Source organism: Lissotriton vulgaris, chromosome 6 (genome assembly GCF_964263255.1).
Source record: "Lissotriton vulgaris chromosome 6, aLisVul1.2, whole genome shotgun sequence".
In the NCBI taxonomy this organism is placed as follows: Eukaryota; Metazoa; Chordata; class Amphibia; order Caudata; family Salamandridae; genus Lissotriton; species Lissotriton vulgaris.
Genome location: NC_141694.1, coordinates 1,827,300,780 through 1,827,318,068, shown reverse-complemented (window position 1 = coordinate 1,827,318,068; position 17,289 = coordinate 1,827,300,780). Strand labels below are relative to the sequence as shown.

Genomic DNA, 17,289 nt, shown 5'->3' with positions numbered 1-17,289 from the left:
TTCTTTCTCCTGCTCCGTTGGTGCGGTCCCTGTGGGTGATCTTGTAGCCTTCCGGGACAGCTATGGCTATGTCGGGTAGCAAGGCGGGGTTCAGCCAGGTCTCCGTCAGGAAGGCGACGTCTGGGGAGGTTGAGTCGAGTAGGTCCCAGAGTTCAACGGCATGTTTGCGGGTGTTGAGAAGGATGCATCTGAGATGGTTGGGTTCTTTCCTGGTTGGCAGCATGGTGAGGCGGATTCTTGTGAAGCTGCAGTTCTGGCAGGTGAAAGCTCCGTGGGTGCGCTTCGGGGCAGCCAGGAAGCAGGTGTGTGATTGTCTGGTGTTGAGTGCATGGAGGGTTCTGGCATCGTAGCGGTGTCAGGCGTTGTGGCGTTCGCGGGGCCCAGGTGTCCTGGCGCTGGGCGCGGTCCAGGCGCGGACAGGCGCAGATGGGCTTGCCTTAGGCGCCCAGCGGCGCGCCCGCTGCGCGGCCTCCATATGAGGGGATGTGGGAGGAAAGAGCAGCTGGGAGGTGGGAGCTGAGCAGCGAATGCTATTGCGGGGGGCGGGGCTGCTGGGACGCAGTGACGGGAAAAACAGGCAGGGGCCACAGGAGAACCTGGCACAGGAAGGAAAAACAAGTTTAGGCAAAAAAACAAGTACAGGTTCAGAGGAATAAAAACAAGTCTGGGCAATAAAGCAAGTACAGACACAGAGGAATAAAAACAAGTCTGGGCAAAAAAGCAAGTACCGGCACAGAGGAATAAAAACAAGTCTGGGCAAGAAAACAAGTACAAGCACAGAGGAATAAAATCAAGGTGATCCTTTCAGGCCAAATTGGCAAACAGAGGAAGGTGAGAAGGAGTGGGAGGGGTCTGGAGACCCTTTAACTGACCAGTTGGAGGATGACCAAGACAGGAGGTAGGAGTTGGAGGAAAGCCAGTGGACCTGATACCTCCCCAGACCTTGGCATGTTGTATCCTCCTACAGTGTCTACAGAGGAGGGAGCTTCTTATGCAGTGGTGTTGTTTAGGGTGGCCGAGGCTCTCAACCTCGAGCTCCCTATGATGGCAGTCAGGACTAACCTCCTGATGGAGGTGCTTCAACTAGCAGTGAGCCCTTCAGAGCCCCTGCTGCCGTTCAATGATGCCCTAACTAACATCCTTTTAGGCACCTGCTCCAGGCCCAACACAGGGCCTCCTGTAAATAGGATGATTGCCCGACGCCACTGCCCAGCTCCGGGCAACCCCACTTTCCTCTCCCAACAACCCAGCCCTGAGAGCTTGGTGGTCAAAGCCTCAACGTCCAAAGGCGCATTCCCTACCACCCCACCTGATAGGAAATACGAAAAGCTGGACTATCTTGGGAAGAAGATGTTTTCTTCCTCCAGCTTAGCACTGCGGTCGGTAAACACTGCATGGGGAGAGCCTTGGTTAGATCTATTCGCCACAGAAAAGAACACGCAATGCCCACAGTTCTGCACATTGGAATTTCCAAATCGGCACTCTCTCGGAGACGCTTTTCGTCGCCAGTGGAGTTGCGGTCTTTTATACGCCTTTCCGCCCACTCCACCTGCCCAGAGTGCTGAAGAAGATCATGTGCGACTGGGCCAGAGTCATTCTTGTTGCTCAGGATTGAGCATGAAGTGTCTGGTATCCCGAGCTATTACACATGGCCATCGATCCTCCAATCCGACTGCCTCTTTGGGAGGATCTTCTGTCGCAGCAGCAGAGACAGTTGACAGCTTTTGACCTTCCTCCCGAAGTCTGTGATGTTATCTTGGCAGCCAGGCGTCCCTCCACTAAGACGCTATAGGCCTGCAGATGGAACAAATTTGTGGCATGGTGCACAGCAAAGGTTGTGGATCCCCTTTCCACCCCTCTTTCTGAGGTTCTCTTGGTCCTCCTTTCTTTTGCCCAGCAGGGCTCTGCTCTGGGCACTCTAAAAGGCTACCTCTCGGCCATTTTGGCCTTTCTTAGGCTTCCTGATCAGCCTTCTCTTTTCAAGTACCCTGTTGTAAATCACTTCCTTAAGGGCATTCCTCTTTTTCCTTCTTTTCCCTTCCTAATGCCCCAGTGGGACTTGAACTTAGTTCTAACCTATCTTATGTGTGCTCCCTTTGAGCAGCTACATAACTGGCCTCTCAGACTTTTGACTTTAAAGACTGCTTTTCTGGTTGCCATCACCTCTGCACGCAGGGTGAATGAGCTCCAAGCTCTTTCTTCAAAACCTCCTTTTCTGGCTGTTCATCTGGTCAAGGTCGTCCTTCGAACTTGTCCATCCTTTCTTACCAAAGTGGCTAGTTCTTTCCATATTGGACAAACCATCACTTTGCCCACCTTCTTCCCGCCTCCTCATCCTTCTAAGGAAGAAGAGCGGCTCCCCCGTCTGGATCCAAAACATGCTCTTTCATTTTATTTAGACCGCACAAAGCAATTCCGGGTGGATGACCAGCTCTTTGTTGGCTACATGGGCGCCTAAAGAAGGTCGGCCGAGCACAAAAGGACCATCTCTAGGTGGGTCATTTTATGTATCAATGCTTGCTATTCCCTAGCAAAGAAGTAGCCTCCAGTGGGGCTATACTCCCATTCCATTAGGGCAACAGCAGCTACCACTGCTTTGGGATGGGGAGTCCCCCTCAATGACATCTGTCAGGCAGCTATGTGGCCATCTCTGCACACATTCACAAAACAGTACTGCCTGGACAGCCAAGTCCGGAGAGACAGCTACTTTGGCCGTCTGTTCTCTAGGACTTTCTGTTTTTTTAGCTCCGGAGTTGGTATTGCTGGGGTATCTATTCTAAGGTAAGGAATCTAAAAGAAATTGTCTCTTTCAGATGAACAAGTTACTTACCTTCGGCAATGATATATCTGTAAGAGACATAGGGGCCATATTATCAAGAAAGGGCGATACATTATTGATGCTTTTATCGGCAGGAAACTGCCGCTATAGCGGCGATAATGGGCTTGTGAATTCCCACAGAAGCCCAGGTTAACACAAGAACCTGGGCTTCTATGGGAATTCACTAGGGCATAATATCAAGCCCATTATCGCCACTTTAGCTGCAGTTTCCTGCTAATAAAAGCAGCGATAATGTATCGCCCTTTCTTGATAATATGGCCCATAGATTGTTATAGATTCCTTACCACCCCACCCATCCTCCCCGTTCTGCAAACTGACTTCTAGAGTTAAGGACTTCCTTTCAGAGCCTAGTTTTGTGCACCAGCTGTCGGTGTCTTGAATGGCTCTGTGCTTCTAGCATGGAAAGTCGTGTAGAAAACTGACGTCACCACATAGATACTGCAACATCATTCAGGCGACCACAACGCCAACGACTAACGCACGCGGATTCGACCGATACCACCTTCCGACGCTCAGGGCTATTGCTGACATAAAATTTCTCTGGATCCAGTCTGATGCCTGTGGGTAATTCTAAGGTAAGGAATCTAGAACTAATCTATGTCTTTTATAGACATATTGTTACCAAAGGTAAGTAACTTGTTCATCATACCCAAGTTGGCTCAGTTTCCATATTTAACAATATTTATCAGTGAATATCTACACCCCAATTGTGACAAAACATAGTAAACTGAAATGAAACATAATAAATAAAAGATATGTATATATATATATCTCAATATATATATCTCAATATATATATATATATATATATATATATATATATATATATATATATATATATATATATATATATATATATATATATATATATATATACTAGCAGCCCGCCCCGGCGTTGCCCAGGGCAGAAGGGGGCTGGGGGCAGCATTTTAAGCCTCTGTGCACTCCCGCCCGTCCCAACATTGCCCAGACCACATCCCTCCCGCCTCCCGCCTCCCGCCTCCCACCTCACCGCCGCCCCCTGCCGCCCGCCCCGACATTGCCCAGACCGCATCCCTCGTGCCTCCCGCCCACCTCCTGGCTGCCTTTGCCTTACCTGAGCCGCCCGCTCCGGACTTCACCGCCACTCCTCGCCTCTCTTTGCCTTACCTGTGCCGCTCGCTCCGGACTTCACCGACACTCCTCGCCACTCGTCACCGCTCCTCCCCGCATGTCGTGATCACATCTAGGTCGCGGTCAGTGCTACGTCGCAGCCGGCGCTAGTTTTAGAGGACTACTTTGTTTTGAAATTTTTATTTTTTAATTTACGTTTTATTTTTATTTTATGTCGCCTATGTCCATCTACACACCCTGAGGATTCCAACAATGTATTGGGTGTGTGGATTGGCGCTGTGGTTCCCGTGTTTACCTTGCCAAAAGGTTTCTGTTCTCTCTTTATGCTAGTAGTATAGACTACCTACTGGTGGTCGCCAGCAGGTAGTAATAGTTAGGACCTTGTTTCTATTCAAAAAACGTTTTTTCCGTTACCAATTCCTTTGGCGCCGTTTGACGAATCTTCTTGAAATTTTCAAAACGAATGGCCCGCTCACTTTTGCTGTTGTCTTTGAAATTTCGGGCTGATCCATCAAGCAGGGCCGAGAAAAAGAGGGGGTCCCAAAGCGCTTTTTCTCCATGCTAATTTCCATAGGAAACTGTTCAGGTAGCTACAGCCCAAACTGTTGAACAGAAATTACACCAACCATGTCAGACAGGTAGCTCTTGGTCCAGAGTATAATCTTTTTGTTAAGTAGTGTAAATCCATTCAGTAGTTCCTGAGAAATGTAAACAATTTTCAGATATACAAATATGGCAGTAGAGGATCCACGAACCCCGTGCCTGAGATCTGATTGGCTGCCAAAACTTCAAGCCAGGAGGTTTTAGCAGCCATCTTGTGACTCAGTTAAACCGAGTCACAGGAAAAAAGGTCAGAAAAGGTTAAAAATCAAGAAAAGGGGTCAGGGTAGAAAAATGCTGACCCCCTAGGCCGCTCAGGTGCTCTTGTGTAACCCCCAGGGCCAAAAAAATATTAAATAAAAAATTACAGCAGGATTCGCGTTGGGTCTGCGTACCCGCCCAAAAAAAGAAAAAACAATTATGCACGGTCTCCCGTGCTTTGTTTAATTAGGCCCCAGGTGGGCCAGGAATCGGGAGCAATGATCAAAAATCATGCAGCCCCGGGGACCACCAATTCACCGGGGCTTTAGAATTGTCAGCGGAGGGCCATGTAGCCCCCCTCCTGGAGCCGTAAATGGCCCTGAGGACCGCCACCCCCCAGGGCTGGCTCCAGAAGTGTCCCGGGGGCCCACCTCGAGACATTGTAGTTTGTTATGGCATGGCAGGAGCACTGGTCCACCCATGCCATTGTAAACACTGCTCTGATTCACGGAAGCCAGAGCATTGAAATTTTCTGGCTTCCATGAAGCAGAGAAGAATTGCCTTTGGGCAGAGGGAGCTGCATGTTTGCATGTTAGTGGCCCCATATTGCGAATTCGCAATATGGGGCCGCTATTTACCGCAAAGTGTAACTTCGTGGTAAATAATGAAAACTTAGTAAAATGCACTTAAGTGCATTTTTCTAAGTTGTATGTTACACACACACACATGTCCTTTGGACATGTGTGTGCGCAACACCAGTGTACATTTGCATTTCAGGGGTGCTACAGGGTGTCCTTAGGGCACCCTGGCGCCCTTGAAATCGCTTCCTTATTTGCGATTCGCTAATTGCTAATCGCAAATAAGGAATGACTCCCAATTCATTCCTATGGGCCTGGAGGCCCAAGGTAAGTGTTATCTCAACTCTTTCTGTCTGTAGTTTCACCTTGTTAAAGAAATACTCGTTATCTCTACTTCTTCTCAATGACTAAACACTCTCTCTCTCTCTATCTCAATTCTACTTCAGTCTTTTCACTTATCTGTCTTCATGTCTTCTTCAGGATTCTGCGCGGTCAAGTTTATCGCCGGAACTATCTCAGAAGCGTGAGGTAAGTCTTTCTTCAAGAGTTCTTTTTGTTTGTTCATGAGAAATAGGAGCTTGGGGGAATTAGTTAAACGGGGAAAGGGAAGGTTAGAATTGAGCTCTCCTAGGTAGCGAACTTGCTGTAAATACTCGAACTCTGACAGGATTCAGGTTTTTTTCACAGGAACTTTCAGGTAGATTCATGAGGCCAAAATCGGCTCGCAAAGGGCCAGATTCTGAGAATCTGGCCCTTTGCGAGCGCTATTTTTGCATTTGGGATTCATCATCCCAAATGCAAAAATCGCAATTATAGAAATCGCTAAATTGCGAAGAATCGCATTTAAGGAATCTCAATTAGAGATTCCTTAAATGCTATTCATGAACCTTTTTAAAATTGCGAATTCGCAATATGGGGCCGCTATTTACCGCGAAGTGTAACTTCGTAGTAAAAAGGGAAAACTTAGTAAAATGCACTTTAGTGCATTTTTCTAAGTTATATGTTACACACACACATGTCATTTGGACATGTGTGTGCGCAACACCAGTGTACATTTGCATTTCAGGGGTGCTACAGGGTGTCCTTTGGACACCCTGGCACCCTTGAAATCGCTTCCTTATTTGCGATTCGCTAATTGCTAATTGCAAATAAGGAATGACTCCCCATTCATTCCTATGGGCCTTGAGGCCCATAGGAATGGGAATGGGAAAGCCATTCCTTATTTGCGATTAGCAATTAGCAATTCGCAAATAAGGAAGCATTAGAAATCGCTAAATAAATTGCGATTTCTACATGCATCCCGTTTTGCGAATCTTTAATAGCGGTTCCTTAATAATCGCTATTAAGGACTCACAAAAGAGGATTTTGAGGAATCTGGGGGTTTGAAACAAACCGTTTCATCCACGAACTCAGGTAAAGTGCGCAGTTGAATGGGAGCGTGCGCTTCACCTGGACGCAGGCAACTAGAGGACAAATAACTAGACCGCCGACTCATCTCTCGAGTCGGTGGCCATCTTGGAGTTCCGCGCATGAACCAAGGAACTCCAACAGCAGTGTGGGATTGAAGATTCTCTGTTTGCCCAGCAGGTTTTAGTATATAAGGGGCAAACAGTATGAATCCGTCTAAGAAGAGGCCTGACAGTTGGGAATTTTCTGTGAAAATATTTCACTAGCCGAGGAGCATGAACATCCAAAGCAACTTCTCATGATTGTTCCTCTGGACCATAGCCCTTCCAGTCCACCAAATAATACAATTTTCCATTCCGTCTCTTAGAGTCTAAGATCTCTTTTACTTCTAATTCTACTCCAGGATCTAATTGAATGGGTTTTGGTGGTGAACCTTTTTGTAACCCTGGTGATTTTCTTTTTAATAAGGAAATGTGAAATACTGGATGAATTTTCATTTTAGCGGGCAATTTCAGGCAATAGGTTACTGGATTTATCTGTTTCTCAATCGGATATGGCCCTATAAATCTAGTTAGGAATTTCCTGTTTCATTTCAACCTCAGATTCTTCGTACTTTACCACACCTCATCTCCTTTTTTCAAACTAGGGCCTTCTCTCCTTTTCTTATATGCATAAGTCTTATACTTCTTTTTTGCCTGTTATAAATTCTGAGAAGCATCTGGTTGAATCTTTTTTAAACGAGTAACTAATTATTTAGCTGCTGGGACAGAAAGTTCAACGTCTTGTACTGTAGAATTTGGATGTCTACCGTAATTTAAATAAAACGGGGAAACATTTCTAGCATTATTGTGTGCAAATTCTGCATCCCACAAGTAGTCTGACCAGTCTCCACCTTGCTTCAACAGGAATAACCTCAAATATTGCTCTAGCTCTAGGTTCACTCTCTCTGTCTGTCCGTCAGTCTCGGGGTGATAACTAGTGGAATGTCTGGTTTTCAATTCCCAATCCTCTCAAAAAGGCTTTCCAGAAATGGGACATGAACTCAGAACCCCGGTCTGAGATAATGACCTTAGGAATTCCATGAATCTTGACTACATGAGTACTGAAAAGACCAGCTAGCTGTTTTGAAGTTGGTACCCCTTTGAAGGCTCGGAAATGTGCCATCTTAGTGAATGCATCCACCACCATCCAAATAGTATTGAAACCCTGACTAGAGGGTAAATTACCAATTAAATCCATTGTGACAGTATGCCATGGACCCGGAGGGGTGGGGATGGGTTGTAATAGCCCTTTTTGAGCCTGCCGTTCTGATTTTCCCTGAGCGCAAATTTCACATGTCTTAACATAGTTTTCGATATCCGTGGTCATATGCGGCCACCAATAATGTCTCTTCACTAGTTCCTCTGTCTTTGACTCTCCCTTATGACCGGCTAAGATGTTATCGTGACAGTCATGTAACACCTGATTCTGTAATTCCTTTGTCAGTACATACAAAGCCCCCTTGTGATAGGGCAGTTGCTGTTGGATTTCTCTGCCTCCTTCTTCTTCCTTGACCCATTCTTGCATGTCTTCAGAACTCATGACTCGAGCAATCTGTTCACCAAAGGACGAGGTGAAGATACCGGGGACTTAGATGGTCTTATGAATCTGTTTACCAAATATTTATATAAATATTCTTTTAGATGTTGATGTTCTTTTTCCATGAGAGCATAGACTCGACTTCAGGGTAAATTGGCACCAGGCTCCAATTCTATTGCACAGTCGTTGACTCGATGAGGAGGTAATTGTTCTGCTTTCTTTTCATTGAACACGTCCTCAAAATCTTGATATTCCCGGGATATTTCTTGAGTTGATCACACATACTGACGCACCCATTAACACAACGAGTGAGCAGGGTTACCCTCATAGATTATTCCTTCTCTTTTAAAACAATTCTCCTTGCAGTAATCTGAATTCATAACAATCGTTCTGGAACTTCAATTGATAGTAGGGTTGTGTTCCGTCAACCATGGTAGCCCCAAGAAGAGCTGGAATTGGGGTGCATCAATTAAATTAAATTGAATAATTTCTTCGCGCCCGTCACTAGATATCATCTGCAACGGCTCAGTATGGCTCACAATTGGTCCCGACGACAGGTTGGTGCTATCAACTGTCCTCACTGGTTCACTTATAGGTTTTTGTATAGTCTTAACCCTACTTTTGCTGCAAACTTTAGGTCACAAAAGTTTCCAGTGGCCCCAGAATCCACCATGACAGACACATCCGTCAGGGTAATTTGCCGAAATACTCGAACTCTGACAGGATTCAGGTTTTCTTCACAGGAACATAGAAACAAACCGTTTCATCCACGAACTCAGGTGAAGTGCGCAGTTGAATTGGAGCGCGCGCTTCACCTGGTCGCGGGCAACCGCGAGAGGACAAATAACTAGACCGCCGACTCATCTCTCGAGTCGGCGGCCATCTTGGAGTTCCACGAATGGAACTCCCAAGAGCAGTGCGGGATTGATTCTCTGTTTGCCCAGCAGGTTTTAGTATATAAGGCACAAACAGTAGGAATCCGTCTAAGAGGAGGCCTGACACTTCTGGTCCAACTGGTACCCCCTTATCGAGGCTGGTGCTCGGATTGTCAGATGGGCAGGTAAGGTCGCACTGCCCGATCATAGGGACCAGCCAAATCGGATGAGCTGTGGTGGTTCACTAGGAAGACAGAGTGTCGGTGACACCATAAGGGAATTCTCTGTGATGGCCAACACACACCTGCAGAGAATCCTGACGTTCTGGAGGATCGACTGCCTGAGGACAGAGTGACAGTTTCTGGCTTGTCTGGGAAGCGGCCCCCTTGCAGGTCTAATTTTCCATCGCCATTCTGTTGTTGTGCCCGTGCTCAAGGACTTTTATTGCTGGGTGAGACGGGCATCTCAGGAGCTTATCTCTGAATTTTATTGCCATGGCCATGTTCCCTCTTTAGTCACTCATGAACAAGAGGGCGGATGCTCATGTACAACAACAATAGAGAAAGGACCTAACTTGTCCTGAACATGGAAAGAGACAGAGGGCTTTGTACTTAGCGTTACTCTGCTAATAGGGAGCCATCATGGATTTCACTGTTCCTTATCATGGGCATGGACTAATCTATAAGCAAGTGCACATAAATTACTCACACATCATATTTATTAAATACATCTTAGATATGATATATATATATTACCTACTGGCAAAAGCCAGTAGGTATATATAGTTAGGACCTAGCTACCATAGGAAATCCGCAACATTCTATTGGGAATAACTTTGGCGCCGGTTGAGGAATTTGCGTGGAATTTTCCAAAATTTAGGCCAGCTCTGCTCCGCATCTTCCCTGGAAGTTTCGGGGGGATTCGTCATGCGGGGGCCGAGAAAAAAGGGGGGTCCCAAAACATGTTTTCCCCATGTTAATTTCCATAGGACAAATAGACAAGGCTACAGCCCGAACCTCTGAATGGAATTACACCAAACTTCGCAAAATTGTAGGGACTGGTACGCAGAAGTGCCTTTTCTATATTTGGTGAAAATTGCTCCAGTGGTTTTTATGAAAATTAACTTCAAAAACACATATATATATCTGGGCGGAGCCTAACCACACATCTCATAGTGAGATTTGATTGGCTGTCAGCACTTCATCCAAGAAGTGTTGGCAGCCATCTTGGGACCAATATACATGATAGCACCTCATTAAAAAGCATGGTAGTTAATAGTTACATTATAAATCATTTGTTGATGGTACCATACTTATTTTAGGAATTGTGGTGTCTTCTAAGGTGATTTTACCATGTGAAAAAGCTTTCTGCTGGGATATCATGAATCATGTTTGAAAGAAAACTATTATCTCATGCTTTTCCCACAGTGGTTTGGAAGGGGATCTGTAAGCTAAACTGAAAGCATATTTTCTGTAAATTCCCATTATCTTTCTCAGTCATGTGAGAATGAAGTCTGACATTCTCAGTAAAACATGTACATCCAACAAGGACAGAGACTGTCAGTTGATTCCTTTGTGTTCTACTGCAGCCTCCTAGAGTGTTCTAAAGAACAACTAGAGTACTAACAGTCCTGCAGTGTCGTGCAGGCAATAATGACAGACACTTACTTGATCTTCATGGAGCTTTAGTGATACACTCCTCGCTCGTCCCTGTCCCTACTCTAACTGCCCTTTTCCTGTCCTTGCTCCTCCTCTTGCTCCAACCCCCTTAGCTCCACCCACACCCAGCTACTAGACTGCTCACATCATTACAAGTCCTACTTATTACAAAGGTATGGCACACCTGAAGCCATCTTGATTGGAATAAAGTGGTAACTCTTAAAACATTTAATTTAAAAAGGAACAAAATGAGGGGGTATATTTTGCCATAGAAAGTATGATTAGTGCTGCAGAAAGGAAAATTAGGGCACATTTTGAGTGACTTCTCAAATCCTCTTCTATTTCATTAAAAAAGTCTGACATGCAGTCTCCCAAGATGGCCACCAGAGACAAAAGAGCCCAAATGTAGCCCAAATATCACCCAGATGTAGCCCAAGTATAGCCCAATGACAGAATGTCCCAGAGTGTTCTAAAGAACAACTAGAGCGCTAACAGTCTTACTTATGACAAAAGTATGGCACACCAGAAGCCATCTTGATTGGAATGAAGTGGTAAGTCTGAAAACATTTATTTAAAAAGGAACAAAATGAGGGGGTTCATTTTGCCATAGAAAGTATGATTAGTGCTTCAGAAAGAAAAATTAGGGCACATTTTGAGTGACTTCTCAAATCCTCTTCTATTTCATTAAAAAAATTCTGACATGCAGACTGAAAAATGCCCTTTGAACACCAGCAGCAAACTTCCCTGGTGAGCAGTAGATTTACTATGTAGTATAACAAGGACCCCCTGGTTAGGATACAATTCCTGGGTCAGGGAAAGTGGTTCAATGCAAAGGTATAAACCCAGGCAGAAATACAAAACAAGAACTGGCTATTCAAAAAACAAGATATACACAAACAGAAACACAATGGACTGTACTGATATATAAAAATTTAATTATATTGATAAAAAAAGATTAAACACATATAATCCCATATACATGATATGTTTGATACAATAAAATATTCTGATTATTATTTTAAAAGAGACATTTGTTCTGATAATAATACTAGAGGAACAATATAGTCATCCCAGATTGTACGAGGGGGGCTGTTGTCTGTCAACGCGTTTCGACACGTAGTGTCTTCATCAGGACAAATATTATTCAGCCAAATCTCTAGAGAGAACAAAACATTTTTAGACTTCACAAAACATACAGTACATTGTGTTACAATTAATAAATACTCTTTTTTCTGTCAGATAGAGCTTCTTTTTCTAGTTTTCCTCAGCCAGACTTGAAGATATAAATATTTGATATAAAGCTGAAGATAGACTTTTCAAATCTTGACAACAGTCCAAGATTAAACATTCTGTGGTAGTTCTTGATATATTTGATAAATACATTCAGTTACATGTCTACATTATTATTGCACCCTTATTTGGATAGAAAGAGGGGAAAAAATAAAAAAGGGTGAATTGGTCAGAAGTATAAGGACATTCTTTGCTCTGGTTCCTGGTGTAACTATTTAGGGTTTTAAGTTTTGTACATTCCCTAATTTTCATATGTACTGGCAACTCTATAGTTGTGCCAATATGTGTATATACGCACGTGTACACATGCATAGCGCCATCATGGCATTGATCTTGTTACTGACCTAATCAGTATCTGTTTTAACCAATTTCCTAACTACGCTGTATTGGGACCAGAAATTTCACTCACCTTTACTTATCTGGTAAGACCAACTTTCATAGATTCCTGTAGTGTTTGTTAACATCAGTCGATACTTATCGAGCTAGAACGATAACAGAGAAAGTAGAAAGATATCTTAGTTTATGCTTTATTTAATCCTGATTATTATTCCTAAAAAAAAGGGGGGGATTTTCAGAAAGTTTCAGTCTCTTATGTTCTATAAACATTAATATTTATCTCTTTTATTCTGCCTAATTTGATGCATCAAAACCTGTATGCTTTTATTACGTGAGGCACAGCTGTTCTTACCTTTCCTCGTTCGTCGCAATATTATTTACTTTCTCTTGCATGCGGTTAATTCACCATACTTTTTTAAAAAAGAACACGAGGGTGTTCAAGTGTATCATTCGAATTAGTAATAACTCATAGTAAAGCTCCTTTGTTGCTTAAGCTAACGTGAACATATTAGTCTTCTATTTACTGTGTAGGGCCATGGTGGTTTTAGTTTCCTATTTTAGCAAAAACCACTTCTTACCTAAAATTGCTAAATCAGCGATTTGAAATTTTCAACACCGGATACGAGGAGTGGGGCATTTTTTCTATTTTTCTTTGTCGGTGTGTGAAATCTGTGGGGAAAATAGGGTATTTCGCTTCCTTTTAACTTGATACAATTGACTTAATGTTAAGTTCCTAATTTACATAGATGCAATTTCGATAGTCTCACGTTACCTTTTTTGTCAGATTTCACTGCTCGCCTCCCACTTCACGTACCGGGACCACTATAGACGATATTTTTCAATAAAAACAAATGTTCTAAAAGGAAATTAAATTATAAAGTTAGCTTAAAAGGTCGTATCACACAGTTTACAGGCTCTCAGGATGTTTACACGTTATCAAAAGTATGTCGGACCTGATTTCTCACCGCAGCGATCAACTCTCTTTTGTCGAAAGAGGGTTCAGGGTTGATTGTTAAAAGACGCCTACCAGGAACGCTGTCGTAAGTCTGGGCGTGTCTATTTTAAATCGTAATGAGAGAAAACAATGTTTGTATTAACGTTGCTCTCCTCTGATATATAGTTCTAGCTGACTTTAATTTGACAAGGCGGATTTTTACCTTCACAAGTTATGATGGCGGGACACCAGTGACGGAGCTCCCAAACAGGAACTATAAGAATGCGCTCGATTTGTTGACTTCTATAGACTTGACAAAGCTCTCAATCAAAGGAGGGTTTTCTCGACGAGGCTCGTTAGACTATAAATAATTAGAGCAAAATCACAATGTCAAAAGGCATTTAGATTTGTCAAGTAGTCTTATTCTAAGGCAAGCTTTTTCAATGTCATATGAAAAACGTGTAGCGTTTCCCATCGCTCTTGTGTGCTTACCGATTCGGTTTGTTTCAGGCTCACGTTCCATGGCGGGCTGGATTGTTCGAAAAGGAAAGTGTTTGTAAGCTCCTTTCCAATTGGTATTTATACCATACTCCTCTAGTGTCATCCAGGTAAGGACACGCCCATATTTAAAGCAGAATGCGCTTGTGGTTGTTGTATTACCATTACCGATTTCTAGATAGCGCTTTTGATTTTGGAATTATTTCAGCTATTCCCATTCGTTCTCATTACGTACTTATGCTGATCAATCACTTTTCGGTATATGGGCTTATTCACACAGGGATTAGTGAACTTAGTACAGACCACATTTTGTTGTATATTGCAAGCCCTATTCTTCTTATTCTTGTATTTGACCTAAAGTTTCCTACAAAATCATAAGCCAGTATCAGTATTTCTTTCCTATGTTATCACATTTTCCCAAGGCAATTCTTGATTTAAACCATGGTTAAATGTGCCGAGGGTAAAGATCCAGTACACTTCTTTCTTTTTTCTTATTTTATTACCACCTCTACTGTTTGGTATGTGTACCTTTTCTAAGATTCGCCATTTCAGTTCATCTGGGGAGTGTCTGTACTCCACGAAATGATTTACAAGTGGCGTTGTCAACTTCCTAGTTTTTATTGCTGACCTGTTCTCTGTTAATCGGGTCTTTACTGCTCGCGACGTCTCTCCCACATACCCCAAATTGCAAGGGCACGTGATTAAGTAGACGACATTTTGAGTATTACATGTCCATAGTTCCTTAGCCTGTCTGTTGGTGTTATTAAACATCATAGTCTCTCCAGTAATGATACTGTTACACGACTGACAGGAGCCACAACGGGAGGTACCTTTTACTGCGTTAGTGCTTACAATTGACTACTGTAGGAAAGGTGGACTTTCTGCCTTTTTGCTGTAACGAGAGCGTACTATCTGATCCTTCAGATTTTTATTTCGCCTATGCGCGAACATTGGTTTGGCTAGTTTTTGTTGATTTTCATTCAAATTTAACAAATGCCAATTCGAGTTGATTATTTGCCTGACTGTCGAATCCAAGGTGGAATGTTTGTTATACAGACCAATTTAGGGTCTATTTTCTGCTTTTGTGAGTTCAGGAGTGCGTCTCGATCATAGAAACGAGCCCTTTTATAGGCCTCTCTGACAAGGCGATGGGGATATCCTCTTTGGAGGAATTTCTGCTTCATAGTTTCAGATTGAATGTCAAAATCCCTAAGGTTAGTGCGATTGCGTCTTACCCTTAAGAACTGCGAAAAGGGTATGCTATCCTTCTGACATCTAGGATGATAGCTTTTGAAATGCAATAAAGTATTCCTTGCAGTGGGCTTTGTGTATAGGTCTACTTCAAGTAGTCCGTTGTTATTTTTAATGTAAATATCTAAAAACTCCACCTTTGATGTGTTGGTATGGGCAGTGAAACGGAGATTCTCATCCACTAGGTTCAGCCATAGGAGGAATTCCTTTAGGGTCTGTTCCCCATTGGTCCATTCAAAAAAGATGTCATCTATGTCACGGTACCAATGGGAAACAGATTCAAAGAAAGGGCCACTTCATTGAAGATGAATTTAGTCTCAAATAAAGTCATATAGATATTTGCTATTGAGGGGGCCATAGAGGCCCCCATACTGATGCCCTTTATTTGCAAATACATGTTTTTCCCAAACTCAAAGAAGTTTTCCTTTAGTACAAGTGTTAGACATTCCTTGATAAAAGTTTTAGAGCAGGGTATTTGATGTTTGTCGATGAACCACATTGTTGCTGCAATGGCTCCTATTTGACGAATATTACTGTATAGTGACTCAATGTCTAAAGTCACTAAAATATCTCTATGTTCATTAAATGGCAAGTTTTCTACTTTTGTGATGATATCACCTGTGTCCTTAACGTATGAAGGTGAGAGGGAAATATAGGGGCGAAGAATTTTATCCAAGTATTTAGAGATTGCTTCAAGGGGCGTACCTATTGTGGATAGAATCGGGCGGTACGGAGGATCTTCTTGGTTCTTATGGATTTTTGGCAGTCCATATATGCAGGATACCTTTTTATCTGACTTATTTAGGAATTCAAATTCCTTCTTGTTTATGATCCCTGCATCGTGGGCTTTGGTGGTTATCTTACTTATAGTCTTCACTATTCTTACTGTAGGATTTAATTAGATTTTTTTATAGAAAGTAGGATCACTCAGCATCTTTATCATATTAGTCTTGTATGTGATATCGTCCATCAAGACTATGCCTCCTCCCTTGTCGCTACTTTTAACAATGACTGTTCTGTCATTTTTAAACCTAGTTAGTGATTCATGTTCTTCCTTGGTTATGTTATATTTAGGTTTGGAGATAAACCTTAGTACCTGATCTAATCTTTTTAAGACTACTTTTTCAAAAATGGCTATTTCCGGACCTATCTGGTCTAAGGAGGGGGTGAATGTAGATGGCAAGGACACTATGTTTTGTGCTATATTATCTGACTCCATAGGGTCACTTTCTAAAAAGAACTTTTTCAATCTAATCTTTCGAAAGAAAGAATGAAGGTCCTGGTATAACTCAAATACATTGACTTTAGTATGGGGGACAAAGGACAAACCCTTCGATAGGAGAGAAAGGTGGTGATAAAATAAGAAAAAAGAAAGAGGTGTACTGGATCTTTACCCTCGGCACATTTAACCACGGTAAGCACACAAGAGCGATGGGAAACGCTACGCGTTTTTCATATGACATTGAAAAAGCTTGCTTCAGAATAAAACTACTTGACAAATCTAAATGCCTTTTGACATTGTGATTTTGCTCTAATTCTTTATAGTCTAACGAGCCTCGTCGAGAAAACCCTCCTTTGACTGAGAGCTTTGTGAAGTCTATAGAAGTCAACAAATCGAGCGCATTCTTAAAGTCCTCGTTTGGGAGCTCCGTCACTGGTGTCCGAACATCATAATTTGTGAAGGTGAAAATCCGCCTTGTCAAATTAAAGTCAGCTAGAACTATATATCAGAGCAACGTTAAAACAAACATTGTTTTCTCTCATTACGATTTCAAATAGACACGCCCAGACTTACGACAGCGTCCCTGGTAGGCGTCTTTTAACAATCAACCCTGAACCCTCTTTCGACAAAAGAGAGTCGATCGCTGCGGTGAGAAATCAGGTCCGACATACTTTTGATAACATGTACACATCCTGAGAGCCTGCAAACTGTGTAATACGACCTTTTAAGCTAACTTTATAATTTAATTTCCTTTTAGAACATTTGTTTTTATTGAAAAATATCGTCTATAGTGGTCCCGGTACATGAAGTGGGAGGCGAGCAGTGAAATCTGACAAAAAAGGTAACGTGAGACTATGCAAATTGCATCTATGTAAATTAGGAACTTAACATTAAGTCAATCGAATCAAG

General features: G+C 42.8%; 1 protein-coding gene across 5 annotated transcripts in view; it reads left to right on the top strand.

Moving 5' to 3' along the window:
• LOC147709571 (interferon-induced very large GTPase 1-like) overlaps positions 1 to 17,289 on the top strand; it is a 190,879-nt gene that overhangs the window by 106,100 nt on the left and 67,490 nt on the right. For all 5 annotated transcript variants that reach the window (XM_086928090.1, XM_086928093.1, XM_086928091.1 and 2 more), the window contains one exon: positions 5,812 to 5,859. The gene's annotated coding sequence lies outside the window, so the exon portion shown is untranslated. The remainder of the gene's footprint in view (positions 1 to 5,811; positions 5,860 to 17,289) is intronic.